This window comes from Felis catus, chromosome A2 (assembly GCF_018350175.1).
Source record: "Felis catus isolate Fca126 chromosome A2, F.catus_Fca126_mat1.0, whole genome shotgun sequence".
Lineage (NCBI taxonomy): Eukaryota > Metazoa > Chordata > Mammalia > Carnivora > Felidae > Felis > Felis catus.
The window spans coordinates 141,497,998-141,525,617 of NC_058369.1; the positions used below are offsets into that span (position 1 = coordinate 141,497,998).

At 36.5% G+C, this 27,620-nt stretch overlaps 2 long non-coding RNA genes across 3 annotated transcripts in view; one reads left to right on the forward strand and one right to left on the reverse strand.

Annotated features, from left to right (window-relative positions):
• Positions 1 to 27,620, reverse strand: part of LOC123384009 — a 398,112-nt gene that overhangs the window by 166,917 nt on the left and 203,575 nt on the right. For both annotated transcript variants that reach the window (XR_006594491.1, XR_006594492.1), the window contains one exon: positions 6,381 to 6,487. This is a non-coding gene — a long non-coding RNA (uncharacterized LOC123384009). The remainder of the gene's footprint in view (positions 1 to 6,380; positions 6,488 to 27,620) is intronic.
• LOC109497577 lies at positions 15,570 to 25,815 on the forward strand. Its single transcript, XR_002153866.3, has 2 exons — positions 15,570 to 15,791; positions 25,473 to 25,815. It is a non-coding gene; the product is annotated as an uncharacterized LOC109497577 (long non-coding RNA).

Consider the following 27,620-nt stretch of genomic DNA (forward strand, 5'->3'; position numbering starts at 1 on the left):
TAGTAGATATGGGGATATGGAAGCCCAGCTCCTTTGCCTCTATTTGAGGCACCTGGAATGCCCATCCTACATCCAGAGTACCACATGGGACCAGATGCAAATGTATACAGTTCAGTCTGTCTGCCCATTCCAGATTCTCTGTTTCCTCACAAGTGTGGTTCCCAAGAACACTCACAATAAAGCTCCTGTGTAGAGATTTCAGAGATTCAGAGTCTTGGATCCCGACCTACACTACCACCAGTGCCCTAGAACACCTGACCCCCTACAAAGACATCATTCCCTTCATTCATAAGTCCCTTAATTCATTCATTCGTCAAGTATTTTTCAAGTTTCCATTATGTCAGGTGTAGTATTAATTCCTGAGGACTTGACGGTAAATAAGACAGATGTGATACCTAACTGTATGGAAATTCTGATGGGGTTCACAAAAAAGAAGCAGGTATTTATAATATATTGAAAATGTGCTACAATGGGAGAAATCCAAGGAGGGAGAAATTCAAACATTACATTATTATGCCACCCTACAAGCACTGTGCGAGAGTTCTAGCTCTTTGAAATCCTCACCAACACTTCCTATGATCAGTTTTGGTTTTGTTTTTGGTTTTTGTTTGTTTTTAATTTTAGCTCTTCTGACAGGTATGCAGTGGTATTTTACTGTGACTTCAATTGCAGTTCTTTAAATATTTCATGTGCTTTTAAGATTTTGTATTTTTCACTGGTTATAAGAAATTTAGTTACAATATGTCTAGGTGTAGTTTTCTTACTGTGTCATATGCTTGGCATTTATTGAAGTTTTGGATCTACGTAGGCTTATGGTTTTGATTAAATTTGGAAAAATGTCCAGTGATTATTTCTTCAGATATGTTTCTGTCCCATTCTCCTCTCTCTCCTCTCATTCGGAGTTCAATTGCACGTATATTTGGTCACTGGAAGTTGCCCCCCAGCTCTGTGATAGTCTGTTCATTCTTTTTGATTGTCCTTTTTCTCTGTGTTTCATTTTCAATGGTTTCTATTGTTGTGTCTTCAGGTTCATTACTTTTCTTCTGCAACACGTGTTTTGTCATTAATTCCATCCAGTGTATTTTTCATCTCTGACATTGTCATTTTTGTCTCTAGAAAGAAGTTCTATTTGGGTCTTTTAAATTTTTTTTTTAACGTTTATTTATTTTTGAGACAGGGAGAGACAGAGCATGAATGGGGGAGGGTCAGAGAGAGGGAGACACAGAATCTGAAGCAGGCTCCAGGCTCTGAGCTGTCAGCACAGAGCCCAATGCGGGGCTAGAACTCACGAACCGCGAGATCATGACCTGAGCCGAAGTTGGCTGCTTAACCGACTGAGCCACCCAGGCGCCCCTATTTAGGTCTTTTAAAAATATGTTTCATGTCCCTACTTACCATGTTTAACCTTCCCTCTAGCTTCTTCAACATATAGAATGCAGTTATAATTACCTTTCTAAGATCCTTTGTTAATTTTAATGGTGTCATTTCAGGTTCCATTTCAGTTGATTGATTTTTCTCCTCATTATGAATCACATTTTCCTGCTTCTTTGCATGCTTGGTAATTCTTTATTATACGCTGGAAGTTGTGAATTTGGTCTTGCTGGATGCTGCATATTTTTATATCCCTATAAATATTCTTGAGCTTTGTTCTGGGATGTGGTTAAATTACAGTTTTGTTCTTGCTTTCATCATTTGTTAGGGCAATTCAGAGCAGTGTTTGGTCTAGGTCTAATTATTCACTGCTACTGAGGAAGAAACTTCTGATTATTCTACACAGTGCTCCATGAATTATGAGGTTTTCCAGTCTGGCTGGTAGAAAAAGGCACTATTCCTGGCCCCATATGAGCTCCAAGTACTCTTCCCTCTAATTCTCCTGAGTAGTTCTTTACTTGTCCTCAAGTGGTTTCTTCACATGCACATGCTGGTCAGTACTCAGATTAATGCTTGAGAAGGATACTCTACATATCTCTGTGACTGTCCTTCTGTATTCTCTACTCTTTGGTACTCTGTCCTATGTACTCTAACCACTGTGATCTTCCTAAACCCTCAGCTCTGTCTCCTTAACACAGGAAGTCTGCTAAGCTACACTTAGGTTCTCCCTTCCCACGCTAAGACCTAGAAACACTTTCTAGGCAGTAAGCTTGTACGTGCAATTGTAGGGCTTACCTCATTTATTTCTTAGCTCTTAGGCATCATGCCTCCTTTTCCCTGGTGTCCAATGTCTTAAAAAGTATTGTTCTACTTTTTTCTCTTTTTTATATTATTATTTCAGGCAAGAGGGTAAATTTGTTCCCTCGTCTTCCAACTCGCCTGGGAATGTTGCAAGATTTTAAACAGAGAATAATTTTATGGATGCTGAGAAACACCCAGTCTACAGTATGGAGAATATTGAACTAAAGCAAACCTGGAGACAGGCAGTGAGTCAAATGAAGAGGCTTTACCACAGGTTAGGTGAGACAGCCTAGTGTGCAGCAGCAGATTGTATCATCTTGCTTTGTCAATTACTGTCAATTACTCTCTACCATTGTGTAGAGAGGAGAAAGAATGATGTGTGTGTGTGTGTGTGTGTGTGTGTGTGTGTGTGTGTGTATGTTAAGGATTGATAGGTAGCATACAAAAATACAAAGAAAGGAGTCAACTTTCCAGTCTATCTCCAGTACAACATGGTGGGGGAATCTTGTGGATTAACTTTATGTTGCAAAAATATATCAAAGAATTATTCTGCATGTTAGTATATCTCCTCTCTCCTCAGCTTGCTTACATATTTCTCAGTCACCTTTCCCCATAACAAGCAATTAAAAACAACACTCAAAGAATATTTCAAATATATACAGACAATAAGTTTTTCATTCTCCAAAAGATTAGATAAGATGAGGCTAAGAAAGGTGGTCTATAAAAGGTAGATATAGAGGGAGGGGGTGTTACTGTGTGTGACTCAACCTGAGGAGGAAAGAGAGAAACAACCTTGTTTCTGGACAGGGGCTCATGAATCAGAATCTTCTCTTACAAGAATCAGGGAGAAAGTGTAAGGGACTTAGGCTGTCCTAGAGCATGGAGTTCTACTGAACCAATGTCTATGAACAATAATGCCAATCAACTGCCATCCCAGAGCAATGGGTAGGAAAATGGGGCAACTTATGTGGAAATGGAGTTGTAAAGAAAACACTTTGTCCCATATCAGAGTTGGAGGAATAAATAAGAAGCAGCTGGGCCTTCCTCCATAAGCCACACTACCTCCACGTGTCACTTGTGTTACTATCTGTTTCTCCTCTCTTGGTGATAATCTCTTTCCTCTCTTCAAGACATTTCCTAGCTTTCCTGACTTTTCCCATTGCCTTTACCTTCAAAAATGGTTTGCAGGATGAGAAATAAAATGACTAATAATGCAGGTATATGAACTAGACCACCACAGCAATATAGAAGAACTAATGAAAAATGAAGACCATCACTATTGAACTAGGTAACAACCAGGTAATTTTACCTGAAACTAATGTAACATTGTGTGTCAACTACACTTTAATAAAATAATAATAATAATAATAATAATAATAATAATAATAATAAATGATTTAAAAACCTGGTAGATTTATTTCTATAGTTATCATATTTACATGTGATGTCCCCTGGAAACAGATTCTAGGTTCTACATCCCTTGATCTATAGCATCGTTCCATGGTAGTAAAAAGGTCTTATACATGAAAATTCTTAGTGAATGTTGATTGACAGACACTTATGGAGTGACTAAAGAGAGGTGATTAAAATCTGTAAGCTCCACTTTACCTGTATAAAATTATTCTCCTAACTACTTCAACCCACTGTTTTCAGAAACCAAATATATGCATAGTACCTTAAAGTATGAAACCTTGGTCCCAGGATCTGAAAAAAGACACATATAACATATGCTTCCACCCCAATTCCCTTCCCTGGAAGGCAGAGCTTTTAATATTATTAAAGCTAACCTGGTTAGAATAGGGAGAGGCTACTTAAGACTCTGGCATCTGAATGGTAAGAGTTTGTACGGTCAATCAGTAGATTCTTTATCCAAGAAGAATATTCATATATACATATGCATCCTGTTAGGTAAAAGGATAAAACCAAAGGTAGACAAAGTATTTTCCCCACTTAACATTTATGCTATTTGTAGTACCTCTGAACAAGTCTATTAGACCTGGTACTGCCCACTGTGGCCCAGCACCCTCAAAGTCCCAGTTGAGTGGAGACTCATGATATTCCCTCCAATGGGTCTGACCAGTGATACATCACTCCACTGAGCCTATGAACAATAGTGCCAAAGAAGGACACTTTGCATGACCTTAGGTTAAATTTTGCAGCTGGGATGCCCAGTAGATTGGTATCTAAAGTTAACTTCTGAATCCTTACAAACAATAAAACATAACACTATTACTCTATTTTAGGCATTGCATTAAGCATTTCACAAACATTACTTTATTTCCACAAAAACTCCCGGAGTTAGGTAGCACAGAGAAACTGAAACTTAAAGTTTAGTGACATGTAAGGTATCACAAACCTAATAAGAACAGAGTACATGTGGAGATTGAGCTTTTGATCTCTAAGCCTCTTCACAGCTAGCAGGATTTTTTTGGGGCGGGGGGAGGGGGGAATCACCTTTGGTTGTAATTCTACATTCCAGCCCATTTACATGCAAAGCACATCACCTCCAGGTCAAGCTTAAATTTAATCAAATAGTAACTCTCCTCACTAAATATTAGACATTCCCCGTTTTTTAAAAGTTGATGCTCTTTCTTCTACTAAATTAAAATTTCAAGAAAAAATATAGGGTCAAAGAATAGGAGGAGATAGGATGGTAAATCAATAACTTCTCTAACAAACAATTTGTAAAATTAAAGAGGGCTAGTTGATTTAGATTAAGAAAACACTGTTGGGTGCCTATTTGTCAGGCACTCTGCTTGGACTAGAACTGCAAAACTGCCTGTGCCTTTGGAAAGTAAATAACTTGCTTAGAAGTTCTTTTACATTATAAAATACAAGACTGGGTATCATCATTTTTCTACTTGTTTTTTGTAGCTTAATAACTAATAATCTCAATTATCTGACTTCACCAAGTTAAGCCATTTTCAACAATTCCTTTACAGAAAGTGACTGTGAAACTGAGAAGTTTTCCACAATATCAGAGAGAGATTTAGCTGGGAAGCATCCATTACTTTTAATATAATTTATATAATTCAATTTCACTGCCTCTAAAAGGTTAAATCTGAAAGATTTTCCTAAATGTTATTTCCTCTCCAAAAACTAGTTTCTGTCAAAAATAACAAGATATAGAACTCAAAAGTGATCATTATCTTTAATCTGTATTCATTATTTTTAGTCTCTTTAGACCTTTGTCCCACTAATGATACATATATACATACTTTTATATATATGTAAATATATATGCCTTTTCATATGCACATATGTATGCCTTTAATTATCTTATTTGGTAGGCAGTCTCTAAAATTAAGATATATATATATAGATAGATATAGAGACAGATATAGAGATAGATGTAGATAGATATCTATATCTATGTCTATATCTATATATAAATATCTCCCAACTTGGAACAACTGTAGGTGAGGTTTTGTTATTGTTGATTGATTGTTTTAGATAGGTAGAGAGATCAATTGATCTATATTTTAACTATAAAGACTACCTACCAAGTGAGGTAATTAAAGGCACAGACTCCTTTTTAAGAAGGGATATTTTCCACTTAAATGTCTTTGTGATAAAGTGTTTTCTCTTTGAATAACAGAAGGCAACCTCACAGAAGATTTACCATGGACTCTCAGTGATAGACAACCTCCAATGGTGGTTTGTCAAGCAAGCTGGGACATAACATGAGTAATAGAGTAAAAACTTAAGTCTGGACATAGCCCAATCTGCCAGGTCTCTGTTAGGAAAGCATCTGTTAGCAACCCTTTGTCATTCCCACTCTCTGTATCAGTCAAGTTGACTCCTGCTGTCTGAAGTTGTAGGTGGCTTCTTTGGTTAATTCAGATTCATCATGGGTATCTCTGCTCTTTTTTTGAAACTACTTGTGTAAATAGGCCAGGATAATGAGCAAAGGAGAAAACAAACAAACAACCTTCTGTTACAGTTTGATTCTCATTCACAAACACACAAGTCACGGCCTTATTCTTGCAAAAGACAGGCAGATCTTGGACTGCACCCCATTGAGGAAAATGACCACCTGACAGGAGTTGGAGATGTGACAAATCTCGTAAGTTGTACAGATAACAAATCAAGATATATTTTTTTTAAGCCTGGATTTTACTCCTATTGGAGGCACACTGAAAAACGGTACCATGGTGTGCAGGGTTATTAACCAAGTGCATCTAACTGCCAGAAAGTTGAAATCTCACCTCACCGTTTGCAGCCAGCAGGACTTCTCCTGGCATCCCGTGGTTGTGTTAAGTGCAGACAGAATGGAGTTGCACAGCCAGCTTCTCCCCATGGGGTAAGGAAAGGGCTGTGCAAAGGTAGAGTGCAGAGTGTAAGTGCTTTAGGAAATGAGCTCTAACTCAAGCTTTTCTTTGTTGAATCGACATCTAATTTACATGTAAAATCAAACACCGATGAATGAATTAGATGCCTACAGAACAAAAAACATTGGAGATCAATGAGCAATGTCAATCAATGACAAAGAGCTTTGAAGTATTATGAGGGACAGTTTATCAGTTTGTTATTTTTGGAGGGGAATAAATTTATATGATTCGTAATTCAAGAAGAGAGTTTAAATGCAGTAGGCATGTATTATATTACTCAATTTTGTTCTGCAAAACTCAACTCCCAAATACAACTAGCATGTCTTTCTTTCTCATATATTTACAGGTGGACTGGGGTATATCTCTGCTTCTGGCTACAATCTGGGGGTGGGCATCTTCTTATCTGAGGCATCTTCTCTTGCCAGAGGACAGAAGCTCCTAGATGAATAGGCACAAATGAGAGATGCCACTTGAAGCCTTGGCTTGGGACTCTGGTGTAGAACCACTTTTTTTGTTTACTTAAACTTTTGTTTATTAAAATACAGTTAGTATTTAATGTTATACTAGTTTCAGGTGTACAACATAGTGATTCAACAATTCTATACATTACTCAATGCTTAACACAATGAATGTCACCAACTGTTGCCATACATCATTATCACAGTATTACTGATTATATTCCCTACTTTGCATTACTGACTATATTCCCTACTCTTCAACACTGTGATTTACTTATTTTATAACCAAAAGTTTATACTCCTTAATCCCCTAATTCCCCTCTTAATCTCCTTGTTGCTCATCCCCTCACCACCCCTCTGGCAACCACCAGTTTGTTCTCTGTATTTATGAATCTTTGGTTTTTGTTTATTTATTTGTTTGCTTGTTTGTTCATTTGTTGTTTAGATTGTACATATAAGTGAAATCATATGGTGTTTGTCTTTCTCTGTCCGACTTATTTCAGTTAGTATAATACTTGCTAGGTCCATCCATGTTGTTGCAAATAGCAAGATCTCTTTTCCTTTGACTAAGTAACATTCCATTTCATATGTATACTACATCTTCTTTATCCATTCATCTAGAGACGGGCATTAAGGTTGCTTCCATATCTTGGCTATTGTAAATAATGCTGCAATAAACATAGGGGTGCATATATCTTTTGAAATTAGTTTTTTCATTTTCTTTGGGTAAATACCCAGTAGTAGAATTACTGGATCATACAGTATTTCTATTTTTATTTTTCTGAGGATGCTCCATACTGTTTTCCATAGTGGTTGCATAAATTTACATTCCCACTAACAGTGCATGAGGGAGTGTCTTCTCAGGCAAGGTAAACAAAAGCGAAAATAAACTATTAGGATTATATCCAACTGAGAAGCTTTTGCACAGTGAAGGAAACCATTAACAAAATGAAAAAGGCAATCTATGGACTAGCAGAAGATATTTGCAAATACTACATCTGAAAAGGGGTTAATCCAGAATGTATAAAGGGCTCATACAACTCAACACCAAAAAAATCAAAAAGCAAACAAACAAACAAAAAACAAAAAATGCTGATTTAAAAAATGGGCAGAGGACCTGAATGAAAAGATGCTCAGCATCACTCACCATCCGCAAAATGTAAATCAACACCACAGTGAGCTATCCCCTCACACCAGTCAGAAGGGGGCTGGTATCGAAACCACAATCCTGTCTTTCCACATTCCTCTGGCAAGCCCAGCTCCAACTCTACAGAAACGTTTGCCTCTTCACAGAGATGGGGGAGAGTGACTATTTGTGGAACAATGAGCTAATCTGGCACATCTCCTTCCACCCCATAATTTACAACATGTCAGAAATTAAGACAGACAAAAATAAAAATTACCAGTTAAACTATCATCCAGAGATCATCAGTGTTAATCTTCGGTGTACATTCTTCCTGTCTTTTCTTTATGGGCATGGAGTGAAGTGAGCGGTGGGAAGGCACTAGCGAAGGGGTCATGGGAAGGGAGTGAGGGGGAAGCCTGAGGCAGTTCCTACAGGGATATTACTTGAGATCGCCTGTGTATCTGTGACTATCTTATTCAAAGTAGCTATATAATGGTGCGTGCGTTAGTTAGCCTCTCTGAGCCCCAGTTTTAAAATGTAAAATGGGGCTAACAATTGTGTCTACTTCATGTAGTAGGCATGAAGATTAAAGGAGTTATTAAACGTAGATAGAACTTGCAATATGATAAATTCTCAGGAAAAATTAGCCACTATCCATAAATGTAATGTAGCACGTGATGAGGGAGCGTGGAGCAAGCTGAGGGCAAAATACAGGCTCGCACACTACCTCCCACAGGTGGAATATGTATGGTATTCCTTGGACACTTCTGGCTGCCCAAGAACAAAGGCAAGGGGTTTAAGTGTTTGCCATGGTAATGTGGGAAACTAAGGCAAATGAAAAATTAAATTCCTTTACCAGCTACAGCCCATTGACAAGTCCTTGAAACCGGCAGAGTAATCTCCCTCTAGAAGCTCAGGTGCCTCGATGATGACACTTTGCTACGGGCAAAAGGGAACCTTAGCTTAACGTTATCCCAACCTTCAGGATCCTGTAAATTTACTTCCTTGATCTCAACTGCCCCAAGGTATATCCTGCAATCATACTCCAAGCTTATTCTCCCCCCCCCCCCCCCCCCCCGCCCATATACATCTGAAGGGTCTCATGACTGAGGTTTTATTAAATGATAATAAGTGGCATTTGCCTAGCAACAGCTAGCCCCTCAAGGTTCAAAATACCCTAGAGACTTACTCTATCCCTGATCCCCTTCCAACCTCCTGGTATATAATGAGTTATTCGTCACAACCCCAGTGCAGCTCTTCCTGCCCATGGGTCCTGTCCCCATGCTTTAATAAAATCACCTTTTTGCACCAAAGACATCTTCAAGAATTCTTTCTTGGCCATCAGCTCTGGACCCCTCAAACCCCATATCACCCCAAAACTTCATCAGCAGGGTTTTATCTTTAAGTAGTGGCCTATTTATTTTCTATTTATTATCCATACTTTGTTTTCTCACTGGCAACCCAAGGGTCTCTTTTCTCGCCTAAAGCATAAATAAACGATTCAAACAGAATCCTGGCAATAATGAGAGAGAGAAAGATTTGGATGCTTGCTTGCAGAGTGGCAAGAGTCTCCCAGAGGCTCTCAAAGCCTGAATCAATGGTTATCTAGTATTTCCTAAAATAATATTTGGAAATCTATATATCCTCTTGCACATTTTTAACTTCACATCTAAGATTTCTCATAATGAGTTTAAATGGAAATAATTCCTGGAATTTGATAAGAAACAGGGGTCTAGTACTCTTAAATATCCAGTGAAATTTAAATAATCAAAATGATGCCAAACAATACATCAACAATTTTTTCCCATTCAGGAATTTTACATCTTTTGTTTTTATTCTCCTTTGAATTCATATTTCAATTCCATTTTAACCATACAATTTTATCCTAATATAATCTACTTTTTATTCTTGAAAGACTTTTATTGATAATCCCACCTTTACTCTTTGTAAAGAAAACATACACATAGTAAGTGCAAAATTTCTTTGAAGGGTTATAAGCATTCAAAAATGTTTTCAGGCTGACGCCATCAGTATTATCACTGTGCATAATAAATATAGTATTAATATATAATTATTAAACATTAAAAGTAAAATTTTAATGTTTCTTATTGAGATTAGTGATTTTTCTTTCAATTAGCTCTTGTCTGTGAATGAATGAAAAGCTGCTAGAGTGGACAGAGTTCTGCATAAATTGTATTCCGATTTGTCTTGTTTTTATAGATGTGAACAGGAGAAATTATTTTCACAGAAATCAGTAGACAAGAATGGGAGGAAGTTTGATATCTTTTTCATCGAAGTGTCACTCAATTCCTTAAATGCCAAAAGTTAGTGATCTATTATGAAAAATTATTTTTAATTATAGACTGTTTGACACATCTTTGAAGGCTCAAATCTCAATGATATATAACCGAAAATTATTTTAGTCATTTTTAATTCTCATTTCAAATTGGCAAAAGCAAAGAATTGGAAACCTCCTGACCATAAATTATACCAGTTGCTCTCTTATTTATAGGCATCTTATTCAATCTAACACGCCCAAAAGGGATAGAAAAAAAAAATCAAAATGTTACTACACTCTTTTTAACACAGTATGTTTGGATTAAATTCTTTTTATACTATTATATTCTTTAAGTATGTTTTATCAGTACTTTAGCATTATAGAATTAACCTATTAAATTTATGGAGACTATCTGTCCTATAAACTAATCTGCATAGTATCCCCAAGCTAATCAGACTTACATTCTGTCAGAAAAATTTTGCCTTCATGTTTCAATTCAAACAAATGTATCAATTCATTATTCAGGTGTTATTAAAAGCTTTGAGGAAATAGATTATATATAAAGAGATTGCCATAAGCAGTCATGAGGATTAAAATGATGTCAATCGTGAATAATTAATATGTTATGACAATAATGTAATAAATCATTAAGCCATTGCTTATTACTTAATTTGTAATAATTTAGTGGAATATTCAGCTAAAACTGTAAATTCTTTATAAAGTGGGAGGAACAGGATAAGATTAGGAGATCCTTCCCTATGTATGAGGATTTAGAAGTTAGCTGTTGATACAATATGGTTGCAAAATAACCAGCCAGATAGCATTAGTGTCCTATAACAATAAATATTTATTTCTCACATTTATTTCTATTGTTAGCTAATCTAGGCTAGCCTGGACTGGGTGACTCTTCTAGTCTTAGCAAGGGTCCCCAATTTGTTTCTGAGTAGGCTGATATAGGCTGGGTTCATAGGAGTGGCCCAGCTTTTTAGCATATGTCTCTCAACTGTTTTATCTAAAATGAGCAGTTTAGCCTGGGCATGTCCTTCACAAGGTGATGGCAAAATCAAAAAAGAACAAGTGTTTTTAAACACCTAAGCCTCTTGTAGCTTATGCTAGAAATTGGCCTACTGTGTGTCATTTTATTGGTCAAAGCATGTCACAAAACCACACCGAGGAGTAGGGAATCATGCCAGGTCATAGAGAGAGCACTCCGCACAGCTGCATGGCTAGGAACATGAATACAGGAAGGAAGGCAGAATGGGAGTAATAATCCAGTCCATCACTGTGTGCACAATAAGCTTTGGACTTCAGCTTTGGGAAATAATTAAATGTGAATCAAATATAACTATTAGACATAATTCAATTGAGTTCATTAGTTACCATGATCAAACATTTCCTGTATGCCAAAAAAAAAAAAGGAGAAAGAGAAAAAAACATATTGCCAAAATGCAAACAGTCTGGGAACTGGCATGTAGTTTTATCTTTTGTTAATAGGAGATAGATAGGGGCGCCTGGGTGGCTCAGTCGGTTAAGCGTCCGACTTCAGCTTAGGTCACGATCTCGCGGTCCGTGAGTTTGAGCCCCGCATCGGGCTCTGGGCTGATGGCTCAGAGCCTGGAGCCTGCTTCCAATTCTGTGTCTCCCTCTCTCTCTGCCCCTCCCCCGTTCATGCTCTGTCTCTCTCTGTCTCAAAAATAAATAAACGTTAAAAAAAATTAAAAAAAAATAGGAGATAGATAATAGTAAACATTTTATAACATGAAATAAACTCAGGATCACCAGTTATTGGTATAAATATTTCCTTTTTACAAGATAGTTTGACATAGCTTATTGAATAAGGAGTGCCAAATGTGAAATAAATTATGTTACAGTTTTACTTTTGAGTTTTAACCAATATACATTGAAAAATGTGGGTGATCTGAACATTTTTCCAGTTAACCAACATCATTCACCTATACTACCTAGGCTATTTGAAAGAAGGCTTTTCCTTCAAACTAAATAAAATGTCTTAGGGATGAGTGTTTGAAAAGAGTAGAAAAAACCTGCTTACATGTAAGTGGTGTTTTGTATTTTTCTCATGGATGGTCACTTTGTTTTGCTCACAGTGCTTTCTCTCTCTCAGTGGTGATGTATCCTTTGGTACTGGTAGGGGAATAAGAAGCAAGTTCTAAGTAATTGTCTTTACTGCACGCATCCAGTCTATTATATATTTGAATTCTAAACATCCCAACATGGGTCAAATACCTATTTCTTATAGAAACACATGTAAGAGAACTGGATGTAGTGTGACTTTAAAATGCAGTTTAAGGGGTGCCTACGTGGCTCAGTCTGTTAAGCATCTGACTCTTGGTTTTGGCTCAGGTCACGATCTCATATTCTTGAGATTGAGCCTTGAGTTGGGCTCTGGGCTGATGGAGTCAGTTTGGGATTTTCTCTCCCTTTGTCACTCTCCTCCTCGTTCTCAGCTCTGGTGCTCCCCACCCCCCCTCCACACCGCCCCATTGGCACCGTGAGCTTGTACCCTCTCTCTCTCAATATAAATCAACATTTAAAACAAAAAAATAAATAAAATGCAGTTTAAAAATTATCAGGCACGTCTCCACCCCTTGTATTTTATATTTCTTTACTCAAATTAAAATCTGTGCAGTTTTTCCTTCCTACATGAATTTTGTGATCATTTTGTCAAGTTCAAGCTATATCTTTTAAGATTTGGCTTAAAATTGTGTTTAAATATGTAGATTCACTTGAGGTAGCTATCATGACTTTGCCATATTGTTATCCTATTGTCACAAGGATTATGACATCCATGTATTTATTTATTAAAGAGTCATTAATAGTCACAAGCTAAACCTTGTCTCTTTCCCAGAAGCTCTTCACATTTCTTTCTTAGGTTATTATTTGCTATTCCTATTTCCACTCTTGGGAATGAAAATTGTTTTTAATTATAATTACTGATTCTTTTTTTTTTAATAGGAAAGAATCTCAAAGCATATATTTTCTGGGTTGTTAGTATTTAAATGGATGGCCTCAGGATTTTTACATTTAGGGAATTTTAATTAATGTTTAATAAAGTAAATATTAATTATACTTTTGAAATGCATATATTTTATCTTTATTTAATAATATAGGCACTTTTAAATGACATTCTTACTTTTAAAATTATCCACTTCTAAAATCTTTAGTAACTGTTGTTTGAAAGATCTCTGCTTCCTAATTATTGTTGGTTGTAATGAACCATTTAGCATCTCAAAGATCTAAGCCTATTCTCTAAATTCTTTAGATATAATTGGATATGTTTAACTGGTTGCTGTCTCACTGAAGTATAATTCCCTTTGCCCATCCTTATAAAGATATTTTTAGCAATTCACAATAAGAAAAAATATTCTGAATAAGCTTTCATTAGAAATTTCCAAGGAATACAGAAAGAGTTTATCTTTCTGTTAATTTCCTTTCAAGATTTCTCTTCTCCAACACAATAAAATATATGTCATGGGCATATATTTTGATACACCTGAAAAAGTCAGATTTATAACCTCTGGCTAGAATAGGGAAAGTTTATATATTTGATGTGGATCTAACTATAAAAATATATGGGTGGTTTAAGCAACTGTCATACCGAGATACAAAGGACAAAATTTTGCTTTAATTTTCTTACAGAAAAATATGTGTTATTTTAAATTATTTTTAGTTCAAAGATTGATGGAATCAGGAGTTGTTCAAAAAGTACTGTCAATCCTTCTCTGAAGTCAACTACAATAATACAACAAAAAGAAGTATAACCCATTACCAGTATCATTAGCAGTCACCTTACTCAGTGCCTACGGAAAATTGATGACCAAAATAGAGACTGACTCCTTTAATTTACTCACATTCATCTTGAAAGTCAAAAGAACGAGTGGACTATTTTCAAAAGATGGGAATAGGCAATTTATCTTTGTTCATACAGGACAAAATATCTCTGTCCATCAGCCCCTATACATAAAGTAAATAGAAATAAAGGGGGTGCAGGGTGAGGGTAATGGGGAAAAATGACAATGTTGGGGGGCAATAAGTTTTTAATGAAGGATGACAGAATATTTTAGATAAAATTTTAAAAAGGAGGAATAAGACTGAGAAGGAAAATCAAAGGAAACAGTAAAAGAAGAACGAAATAAACAGACATGTTGTAATGAACCAGAGACAATTATAGTCACAGTAGAAGGGGAAGCATGCGGAGCTCAAAGAAAGAAATAGAGTACTATTACGGTTTAAATTTCAGAATCCCTGATGTTATTGGATTATAACCCATAAATAAAATAAATATCTGTAAGTCCATACTGATATAAATGGAATAAACAAATCAATAAGAAGAAACAGATTTCCTTATTGAAAAATTCCAATTAATAAATGCAGAAAGAATAAAGGAAAAAAATTAGCATTGGACAAATACCATAATAACAATAATTGTTGCAGACATGATCCACACCAATGGATGCTAAAATTTGAAAGTAAAACTTTGAGGGGGAATTGAATATTTGCATACTCTCAAATATTTTCCTCAAGATATTTATTAACTACAAATGGGCAAAGAGTAACTTAGTTACTTGAGAAATTCAAGACCCAGGGACAGAACCTTAGCCAAGTGCTCACTAGTAATATTACTAATAATAAGACTTATTGACATTACGTACCCTCTGCGATGCCCTGAAAAAATCACTTCTGTGCCTTAACATGTATAACCTCATGCAAATAACATCAGATAAACCAAACGAGGGATATTCTATAAATTAAGTGACCGACACTCTTCAAAAGTGGCAATGTCCTGAAAGATAAAGACCGAAGAATAGTGACAGATTGGACAAAAGAGACAGAAAAACTAAATACAATGTGGAAAACCTGCTGAAGGTTGAATAAGGTCTGTATTTTAATTAACAGTAGTGTACCAATATTAATCTCCTGGTTTTGATCATTTTGCTGTGTTATAAAGGATATTAACATTAGGGGAGGCTGGGTAAAGGGCAAATGGAAACTATTCACTTGCAGCCTTTCTGTGAATTTAAAAATTATCTTATATAAAAATTAAAAAAAAAATTCTGGGCCTCAAGCAAAAATTTTAGACGAGACTTCAGTTGTAGGAATAATGTACTGATACATCTATTTGTGTTTGGTTTTCACTGTTTTTTTTTGATATACCAGGTGGTGTTTTTTCTCTTTAGTGTATGCATCCTTTACATGGAATGATGATGTTCCCTTTCCTCAAGGGTGATTGCAAGGCACTGAAATTCTCAGCTCCAACCAAGATTCTTAATTCCAAGCTTGGCAACATTACAAGAACATAGAAGCGCAACAACCTCCGGGTGACTCTGTACAGATGTGGGTAATTATTAAACCAGTAGCCACCATAATAGGCTCATGTGACAACCACATGCCTATTCCCCTGGTACCAGGTAATTCTGGATCCATATGTTATGATGGGGGTAAAAGAGAGGGCACTAACTCTCAAATTTACTTACATTTCCATCAGATGTCTGAATTGAGGTTCCAATCAGAGCACGTTGATTTAAAGAAAATAACAATACATTTCTTGCATCTTCAAGATTGTTGATTAAGATTTGTACTTTTTACCTCTCCTAAGTCTTCTGCTGATTATTAAATAAAATCATGATGAATAAATGAGCTTTTTTTTTTTTTTTTTTTTTTTTTTTTTTTGGAATAACATATAAACCAGAAGTTCTCTGACTGGAAATGATAACATTTCCAAATTCTTCTGCTCCAGACTTTGGAAAAATCCTACTATTGGTTAGTAGGCTCAAGTACCTACAAAATATGGTATCTCAGGGCGCCTGGGTGGCTCAGTTGGTCAGGCGACTGTCTACGGCTCAGGTCATGATCTTACAGTTCGTGAGTTCGAGCCCTGCATCAGGATCTGTGCTGACAGCTCAGATCCTGGAACCTGTTTCAGATTCTGAGTCTTCCCCTCTCTCTACCCCTCCCCTGCTCATGCTCTGTGTCTCTCTGTCTCTCAATAATAAACATGAAAAAAAATTTTTAAAAATATGGTATCTCCATGCAGTTTTTTTCTTCTTTTGAGATTGGAAAGAATTGGCAATTTTCATGATGAGTTGCCATTTCTGTGACTCTGAGGTTTAAGTTGGTGTGCTTTATGGCAGTGGATTCAGGGAAGGCACCTGACAGGCTCATCAAACAGATCATGAAACATTTCAGGAACCACTTTCTCTGCTTAGCAACCAAATGAATCTCTCCCTCTCATTTGGTTTATACAAGCAAGCAACTGTGAATTTACAGAGGACTTTGATATTCATTTGATTCTACTAAAGTTCAGAGAAGTTCCCAGGGTTACACTCCATCACTACCAATTTCTTTTTCTCCATGGTACATGGATGCATTTCATTGGGAAAGAAGAGTTTGATAGATAGCTTATCGAGAAAATAAATAATACAGTGTTTGCCAATTGTCGCTGTCTTTTATGCCTGGGTAGCCTAGATTTGCATTAGAATCCAGCCATAATTTAACAACATAATTTATGGTGTTTCTAAAAGACCTGCTTTTCTTTCTTTCTCTTTCTTTCTTTCTTTCTTTCTTTCTTTCTTTCTTTCTTTCTTTCTTTCTTTCCTTTTTCTTCTTCTTCTTCTTCTTTTTTTTTTTGATTCCCCAATCTGATCATCCAAGTTCATTCTTATTGTCACATTAGTGACTTAGAGGTTTCTATTTTCCCTTTGAAATCGTCAGTTTAAGAATTTATGGTTGCACCTAAGTAAATACTCTTTAATTCTGCACAAATAGTTTATAATGACATTATCCCTGACTCACATGGCTTTCACTGGGTTTTGAGCCAGATAAACTTTGATTCTCTGATCAGTACTTAGAAGCTGTACTAACTAGAAAATTGGGATTATATATTTGTCTTCTGAGATTTACAATGTAATATAAACACTATTGGTTAGAACATGGGTTGTCAATGACTTAAATGAAAAAACTGAAGACTTGACCACAATACTTTTTGGTAAGTTAATTAAGTATGTTAATATCTATATAAGATAGTTTGTCAATCAGAATAAAAGCATGGGTATCTTAAAGTAATACCATTAAAACCTTGAGTTATCTAACCCTTCTTCCTCATCTAAGCATGTCCATGATTTCCATGTTGATATATCTTCAGTTCTTTTTTATTCATCACTCATCATAGAGAACTAACAATGTAGCATGAGAGAATGTATTGATTGTCCCATATTTCCACACCTCATGACTGTGATTTCTCTTGGTAAATAGATAAAATGGCAAACAGGTTTTTTTTTCCTGCTTAAGAGCAGGGACTATTATTGTGAATATTCCCAGAATGTATGTACAGTTATTTATGTATCCATAATCTGGCTTTCTGGAGTCTGCCTCAGTGAAATGTGAATCTGATCTGTACAACCGTGGGTACTGGAAGAGGAAGTCTTTGGGGTCTTCAAAGTAATGATTAAGCCCCAGGCACCCTTACTTGAAATCATAATTCTATATCACTTCCAAGTTTATCTTTTATTGATTTGTATGGAATAACATCTCTGTGTTATTTACTAGCTGTGTGACTTTAAGCAATTTATATAAACTTCTTTAAGCCAATTTTCTTTAATCCTAAATGAAACTAGTAATTTGTACCCTGTAGATATGTTGTTTGGATATATTATAATACTTAGAAAATGTACAGCACATTTCTTTGGGTACATAATAAATAATAATAAGTGATAGTAAAAATAAAATATAACAAGTTCAATATAATTAATGTTCTTATAACAAATCTATCACCTTTTACTGTCTTAGAGGTGAGGACAAATCTAAGGGCATAGCCTCAAAAAACCTGCATTAGAATATCAGGAATACATCTTATTTGCTTTATGGGAGTGCTATTTCCCAAACCTAAACACTGAAGGCGGTATTATTGGTCATTTGGTCCAATCTCATCACAAATAAATCCCTACCAGAACTTCATTTAGATTATTAAAAACCTTTAAGTGATTGAGAACAGAACTCTTTATAAAACCCATTCCTTATTCTAATTTTGGATAAACCTCCCCATGAAGATGAAATTTGTCTTTGTAACATGTCTTTTTTTTTTCTATTAGCCTCTAAGTAACTAATGGTACAAATAATTCCTCTTAAAAAACTCGTATCATGTTTCTGTTAATTTTTTTCTAGGTTGAGCATCCAAAATTTCCTCATTTTTCCTATTTCATAATTTCTAAGTTCTTTACCATCTTTTAAACGTTAGGTGAACTATCTCCACTTGAATAGTCCACAAGTGGTCTGACAATGGCAGTGAACAAATGGAAAATGGGTCTATTGATTTCATTGATTCAAATACTGCCCTCCTCCTCTTGCGGCTTAATAATAAATTAATGTGTATTACCTTGTTTTAGCAACTAATCATAATTTTTTTTGTTCACACTGAGCTTATAGACAACTAAGATCTTTTTTTTTTTTACAATTACAATAACTACTATCAGAGTTGACCTTTCCTAAACATAGTATCAGTATGATATTTTTAACCCTGATTACATTCCTCCATATTTTTATTTTTTATTTTTTTTTTATTTTTTTTTTCAACGTTTATTTATTTTTTGGGGGACAGAGAGAGACAGAGCATGAGCGGGGGAGGGGCAGAGAGAGAGGGAGACACAGAATCGGAAACAGGCTCCAGGCTCCGAGCCATCAGCCCAGACACTGACGCGGGGCTCGAACTCACGGACCGTGAGATCGTGACCTGGCTGAAGTCGGACGCTTAACCGACAGCGCCACCCAGGCTCCCCCCTCCATATTTTTCTTAATATAATCTCTTTTATTTCTTTTCATCCAATATAATATTTATTCCCTTTAGGCTTATTCAGGTATAGGTGTGAACTCATTAGAGTATCAAGCAATTCACAACATATTGAAGAGAATTAGGGAAGCTGACCTGACAACCACCAAGCTTTATAACGGACTTGACTTTAAAGAACTGGTACTACCTACCAGTAATCCTCTAGGTAGAAATTTGAAGAGAGGTAGAACCTAAAATTCTTATACTGAAATAATTTGATAACTTTCTTACATAGTTTATTATAAAAAATTCAACAGGACATAGAGAATAATGAATAAAAACTTATACATGATTCATTAATGGTTCAAATGAAAATAGTCCAATGCATCCATTGTCTAGACTCAGCAATTTATCACGCAGTACTGTCATTTACCAAATTTGAGTGAATAAGTCAGATAATAACTAATACTTTTATGTTAAGGTTACCTGGCTCCATTCCAGTAGCCTCCATAATATTGATTAGTAGATTCAATTAAGCAATATGGTAATCACAGCATAATAACAGAAATCTGTTTACTACAATGTATTACTAAATGCTCCCTAAGGCTTCATTCCATGCAATAATTCTTAGTATGTTAAACTATAAAATGAATACAAGTCCTGTCCCAAACTGTAAGGAGGGATCATTTGAGAAAAAAATATATTTCAAGCTAACAGTATGCCCTAGCAGACTCCTTCTCTATCTTAAATCTTGTAATCATCCTAAGTGAACAGACTTCAAACATCCTTACACCAAAATTCCAATGCAGCTTCTATGTACATTATCTCCTTACTCCAGAACACATCTTGGGTCTGTCATCATTCAGAACTACTTCTCTCTGTTTCCTCTAAGTGTTCCCTACTATGTGAAATACTTCTAATCACGTTTTCCAACTCTATACTCACTTTTATTAATGTTTATTTATTTTTGAGAGTGAGAGAGATAGAGCATGGGGGGGGGGGCAGAGAGAGAGGGAGACACAGAATCAGAAGCAGGCTCCAGGCTCTGAGTGGTCTGCACAGAGCCCGACGCTGGGCTTGAACTCACAAACTGCAAGATCATGACCTAAGCCAAAGTTGGACGCTCAACCGACTGAGCCACCCAGGCGCCCCTATACTCACTTTTTAAGGCTTGGTTTAGATGTCAGCTTATTGGATAGACTTTTCTGGGGCCCAGAAGATTCCCCCCCCTCTGGCCTCCTGTACTATTGTGGCTAGTCCATTATTGAACCCACCACATAATGTTTTGTCTCCCCCACCAGTGGCAACATCTTTGAGGGTAAAGACCCTGAGTCATTCATCTTTGTGTCTCTAATGGTATGTACAGTGCCCGACAAGTGAAAGGTGCTCAATGAATTTTAATGAATGAAAAGCAAAATGCAATGTTCAACAGTACAGGTGAAATCAGAGCATTGAAGAAGTGCAAGAGAGAGAGAGAAATGAATTGTGAGTGGTGTCATGAAGTACATAACATTTGACATGGATCTTGAAAGGCACGCACGGTTTGGAATGGCACCGTGATATATAAGATAAGAGGATGGTGCATTTCAGAAGAGAGACTTAATAAACCATGACTAAAGATCAGAGTTTCACTTCAAGAATGCATCCAAAATTAAACTGATGAAGGAGAACCTGGTAGAACAAATGAGAACAAAACATTCTTTAACTTCTGACATGGATGATTGATAGGCCTCAAAGGAAAACCAACAGGACCTAATTAGCTGATCAAAAGGATGTCTTTGCAGTTGAAAAAGAAACATTATGTTTTGCATTCATGGAGGACCGTGAGAAAGAATGCCAAATTCAAAAATCCTTCTGGGGGGCCCTGGGTGGTTCAGTCAGTTGTGTCCAACTTCGGCTCAGGTCATTATCTCACTGTTTGTGAGTTCGAGCCCCGCGTCGGGTTCTGTGCTGACTGGCTTGGAGCCTGGAGACTGCTTCAGATTCTGTGTCTCCCTCTCTCTCTGTTCCTCCCCTGCTCATACTCTGTCTCTTTCTGTCTCAAAAAATAATAAATGTTAAAAAAAAATCAAAAATCCTTCTAGAAGAAAAGGTGTTTTTTAAAATGCAAATAATATATTGGATCTATGAGTAGTATTAGTTATATTTTTGTGTTGGTAAACTGATGAATAGACACAATCATGTGTAAATGACTTAAAAATACGGCATATGAAGACATTAAAAACGGGAAATGCTGGTCAATCAACAATTATTGAGCTACTTCTTTTTTTCACTACTGTGGAAGATACAACTGAAGCAAAAAGTAAAACCCTTTACCTTAAAACCCAATTAAAGAAGGTAGATAAACATAAAAAATAGAAACCAAAAATACTAGATTCTAACAAGTAAAACCTACAAATATGATTGCCTTTTTAAAAGGATGTCCAGGGGCGCCTGGGTGGCTCAGTCGGTTAAGCGGCCGACTTTGGCTCAGGTCATGATCTCGTGGTCCGTGAGTTCGAGCCCCACGTCGGGCTCTGTGCTGATAGCTCAGAGCCTGGAGCCTGTTTCAGATTCTGTGTCTCCCTCTCTCTGACCCTCCCCCATTCATGCTCTGTCTCTCTCTGTCTCAAAAATAAACGTTAAAAAAATTTTTAAATAAAATAAAAGGATGTCCAGAGAAGCCAGAAGTCAACCTAGATAAGAGTCTTCAGTGGAAGGAAAACCCCTGATTTCCATCATTACACTCCATTGTCTCAGCACAGATTTGTGTCTTCCCAAACTTCATCAACCAGCATTTTTAAAGAGTACAATAAATAAATAAATAAATAAAATTAATCAAAAGAAGATCTTTTCAAGAATGTTAAAGCTATGAAATTATGATTTCCACCAATTATGTATTCTACAAAAGAGTATAAAGAAGCAACCTCCTAAAAATACTTCTTTTTTTTTATGTTTTAACTTGTGTGATGAATATGATAGAAAATGTCAGAAAACCAGACAGATAAGGATATTTCATTTAGTCCACTCATTCAAAAGGGCATTTGGCTCAGAGAAGGAAGAAGATGAGGGAGAAGAAAAAAGAGGAAGTGAATGAGAAGGAGGAAGAAGACGGAAGGAAGGAAGGAAGGAAGGAAGGAAGGAAGGAAGGAAGGAAGGAAAGAAAGACAAGGATGAGAAGAAGAAAAAAGGGGAGGAGGTGGAGAAGGGGAAAAGGAACAGGCTTACTGAAAAAGAAAGACTAATGAATTGGTTAAATGACCACATCTAAACAAAATAGTATAAGATGAAGATAATTTAACAGAAAGCTTTAGGAGAAATAATTAAACTCAGAACCATAGCGGATTAAAAAATATAAACCTCTGTCACAGAGCAAGAATCTCCTGTCCCCTTCTAAGTCTTTCTAGAACTTGACTAAGAATCGAATTGACATGAGGCAGATTAACAGGAGAAAATCAAATTCAATTTTCTAGGTCCCGGGAATCCACACAGACATGGAAGTTCCAAAGACAGACAAAGTGAGGTCTATATGTCATCCTAAACTAAGGCCAAAGGGGTAGGGGTGTGAGACCTCAGAGAGAAGGAATGTAATTCACAGGAAGATGAAAGAGAGTAAATGTTTGGTAAACACATGTTTGGTGGGCCACTCAGGAACAATGAGACGCAGATGACTGATCAAACAGGCTTGCTAAGTGCTTCCCTCTCTATGGGGCCAATTCATAGCATAATGTAGTTATCTATGGCGATAGCTCTCTTCCTAGAGCAAGTCCTTTTTCTAAATTGGCTTTAGGCAGTTGTGGTGGAGGTAAAGAGCTTTTCCTGAACCTGGTAGGTTTTGACTGCTTTTTTAACTTAAAAGAATCTTCATGCCAATGTGGCCTATCTTGGGATGGCCTGCCCTTGGCCCCTACACCTGCATGGAGCTCTGCAGTATATGATGCATTGGTGTACTGGGGTGGGTTCAGTGAAAATATACTGGGGTTAAACAGAAAGATTTTGGAAGAAGAATACAGAATACAAAATAACTAAAATCACTAGAAGCCTGGACTTTTACTATTTTTCTTTCTTTCTTTCTTTCTTTTTTTTAAATGTGTATTTATTTTTGAGAAAGAGAGTGTGAGCAGGGGAGGGGCAGCGAGGGAAGGCGACAGAGGACCTGAAGTGGGCTCAGGGTTGACAGCACAGAACCCAATGCAGGCCTTGAACTCAAGAAACGTGAGATCATGACCTGAGCCAAAGCGGGACACTCAACCAACTGAGCCACCCAGGTCTCCCTTGCTGTCTTCTAACTTTATTGAAGTCTGAATGATTTGAATAAATCTATTGCTCCCATACTTCTCAACATTCCACACTCAATAGTTTCCATCCTAGAATAATCTGAGTTTCCCCTCTCTTTACTCAAAAAGATGTATCCTGATTGTACTGACAGGACTTGCTTGAAGCCCATGGTCATTGTCTAGCAAGGAAGTTTGTCTTCCTCACTAGCCTTGCATTTGCCACCATTTATCACCTGAAAGGGTGAGAGCTGTGTGTAAATGTTTTTCTTTCATTGAGGCCTGGCACACAATATGTAGTGGGAGAGTTTTACCACGAGTTTTACTCTTGACAATAGGAGGAAGGATGGAAAGTTACATTCTGGCTTTCCAATTTTAGTATACGTGCTGCCGAAGTGAGCACAACATTCTGGCTTTCCTAAAAGTCCTCAGCAGGAATAGGAATAAGCATAGGAATAAGCAAGAGATGAGAAATAGATGGTACATTTTGCAGGAAATGACTTGTGTTCCTGTTGAAAAACTCTGCTGCGTAAACAGGGTAGAAACGCCCTGGAGAAAAAGAGAAAGACCCCAAAAAGATAACCAGGAATAACAGCCCCCAAAGGTTAATTTATGCAGAAGGGCTGGAAAACATATTTTATAATGTCAGTTTCTATTATGTCAGAAACTGAGTAATGTCAAAATATAGCGTAATCACATAAAAACTCAAAGCTTAAAAATATTTAAATAAGTCTAAATCATTCTAAAATCTCTCAGTAATCATGTTACTGTCATGGGTTTTCTACCATCTTTCTTTTAAAAGTCTTCAAATATATCCATTTCAAAACATTTTGCAAGAAAGTATACAAGATCCTTTGACCCCATTTAACATATGGAGAATCTGAACCACAAGGAAACATTGTGATTCCGTGAATCACAAGGAAACATCACCTGACAAAATAAAGACAGTTTCAGGGTCTGACTTCCTTCTGCTGGATTGTAAAGTTCATGTTGTAGTGAAGACAGCAGGGAATTTCCACAGACTGGAAGACAAACCCTGAGTGAAGACTCCATTACTGTCAAAATCTATTTCTTTGTCCCCAAACCATTTCCTCATCCACTGTGAGATGTACTAACTTTTAAAGAAATATCGATCGAGAAAATAAATACATATTTCCCCAAAGTAAATGATTCCTAAACTTTTGGAGCTATAATGCCCTTTCACTGAGTTGTATGACACTCTATACATTCTCAAAGTTCCGCAGAGACATTTCTTTTTTTATTTGTTTAAATTATTTTTTAATGTTTATTTTTTGAGAAAGAGTGCAAGCAGGGGAAGGGCAGAGAGAGAGAGGGAGACACAGAATCCAAAGCACACCCCAGGTTTTGAGCTGTCAGCACAGAGTCCTACGCTGGGCTCGAACCCATGAACCAAACTGTGAGATCATGACCTGAGCCAAAGTCAGATGCTTACCCAGCTGAGCCACCCAGACGACATTTGTTTTAAAGTTATGTGTCATCCTTTTGTGAGGGTTCTAGGATTAAGTAACTTATTCTATAGTTTATATTTCCCTTGGGGCATAATGTATTTATTAATTCATTCACTCTCTTTTCTCTCCCTCTTTACCTCCTCCTACTTATGTTTGACTATTATTCTTGTCCACAATTCCCTGAAACCATAACGTAAACAATTTATTTTTAGGTTTGAAGTAGATTGATGTTAGCTGTATTTTGTATGACAGACAGCATTTCAGGGTGGTTAATCGCATACACTCTGGAGTCGGACTCTCTGTTTCCCCATTTATTAGATGGACAACATAAACAAGTCTTGGATAAGCAAGACCTTTCTTTGCCTCAGTCTCCTTAACTATAAAATGAATATAATAATAGTACCAAACTCACAGGATTGTGTTTAAGATGCAATCAGCTAAGACATAAAAGCACTTAGAGTAGTGCTTGGCATATATTCTTCATTGTGTAAGTTATTAGCTATTCCTGTTTTTCTTCACCTGTTCCATCACTTTGCTAACTGGTTAGGAGTTGATCAAAAGTTCCAAGCTGCTTATAGTCATCATATGTTTTCATGTCATTCACAGAAGGAAGAGTCTAACCCAGAAAATTTGACTCCTTGAGACACGGATTCTCTGGCAACCCCCGGCATGTGCGTGGTCTTGGCTCATCCAAAGACCCCTTGTTGATTTTGCATCTGGACATAGTGGGCCAACATTGTATGATGTACAAGGTGTCAGTAAAGCCTGCAGGGGATCCTTCGATCCTAGCAAAATGACAAGTCTCATTGTTCCTGTGAGGGAGCAGACAAAGAGACCAGAGGATTTAACTCTTTCAAGTGAATGCTATCCTACTTTGAGTTCTGCCTTGAGAGGTGAGCTTCCCTGAGCTACATACAATTGAATAAAACTGTATTATTAGTAAAAGCCCCTTCAGATCTTCATCTCTTCTCTGTCATAACAAGCATCACCTTCTCCATTAACCTACACCAGGGTTGAGATTAAGGTTAAGTCTTTGTTATCCTCACAGAGTGTGTCTATATTAGCTGCTTAGAAGTTTCTTCTGAATCACTGCTTTTAAACATTTATGTTATCAGACCACCTTAGAAAGTAATATTCCAAGTTTTTGGTTTGTTGTTTGTTTTAAACTATGCCCGTTGATGTGCTATATAGAAAAACAAAGTGTTCTTGTATTAGAACAATATTGTTGCCATTGATGAAGTTCCAGAGAGAGATTATTATATGCAGATTCTGCCATCCAGAGCCATGCAAAAGTATAGGGTTTTTTTTAATGCTTTTAACATTTCTTTAATGTTTATTCATTTTTGAGGGAAGACACAGAGAGTGAGTGGGGGGGGGAAGGGCACAGAGAGAGAGAGGGACCCAGAATCCAAAGCAGGCTCCAGCCTCTGAGCTGTTAGCACAGAGTCCAATGCAGGGGTCGAACTCACAGACCTTGAAATCATGACCTGAGCCGAAGTCAGTTGCTTAACCAATGGAGCCACCCAGGCACCCCTAATGCTTTTTGTTTTTTTTTAAAGGCACTATCTTTATCGTAATGAAACAAACTGGTAATAGTTTCTTATACATATAAGACATGATTTATGAAACTTATACTCCGTTTTCAAGCATTTTTATATGCACAAAAACAAAATAAAAATTATTGTGTATAATCTTACAGAAGAACCCTGTCACCCACATGAACATGAGTCTAGTGAGGCCTCACCAGGACAAAGTTTATTGTGCTGTTCTGTAGATTTAGGAAAGAGACTCTAATATTCAAACTTGTATCTTCAAGAGGAAGTGCCTGGAATAATGTAGATGCTTAGCAAATGCTTATGAAATACACAAGTGAAAAAATATCTAGGTGTTAATACAGCCATATTTAGAATCGTTGATCTAAAAACACTTAATGCTCACTTACAAATTATAAGCAATGCCCTTTAAAAAGAGTTTCCTTAAGGATATTTATCCTGAAATCAAAACCAAAAACTATTCTTAATTACATTTTTGGGTGACTACATACTAGATTACACAGAACCTACTTCCTCAACCATATCATAGCAAAGCAAAATGGTCTATAATCAATTCTCATTTCAGAGAGATATAAAAATATCCAAGATAAATTGGGGGGAGAAAGTTAGCATAAAATGTACTACAAGTTAGCTTGTGGTTTAAAAAAGAAAACTGCTTTGTCATGAGTCAGAAGCGTTTTAGCTTTTTTTAAAAAATGATTTGAAACATTTTGATTAGTGTCAAGGTTTCCAGTGAAGAAGGATCTCATAAATGCACTGGTTTTGATGAAAGATGAAAACAGTATAAGAATCACAGGATGAATAATTTGTATTTGTAATGTCTACTGATTTCTTATCTTGAACATGATAAGAGGGAACTCATCTGACCTAGAGGAGATAGTACTATTTCTGACAAATTCCTTCATCCTGTTTGAAAGAACTATTTTGCATTACATTGTTAAAACCAAATAAATATTTAAATGCTGTTATCAAACCCAAAATAATGATAACCGAAAGATAATTTATGAAAAACCATTGTAAATTGATATCTCTCACTTCAAGTAAATGTGTGAACAGAAGGGGTAAGGAGTGGAGACGGAAGGAAAAGGAAGCTCTAAATTATAACATCCATATGCTGATAAAGGTTTAATTAATTTGCAACACAATCTGCTGGAATTTTTTAAAGTTTTGCTTAAAGTTATAGTACCAAGCATTCTCCAGT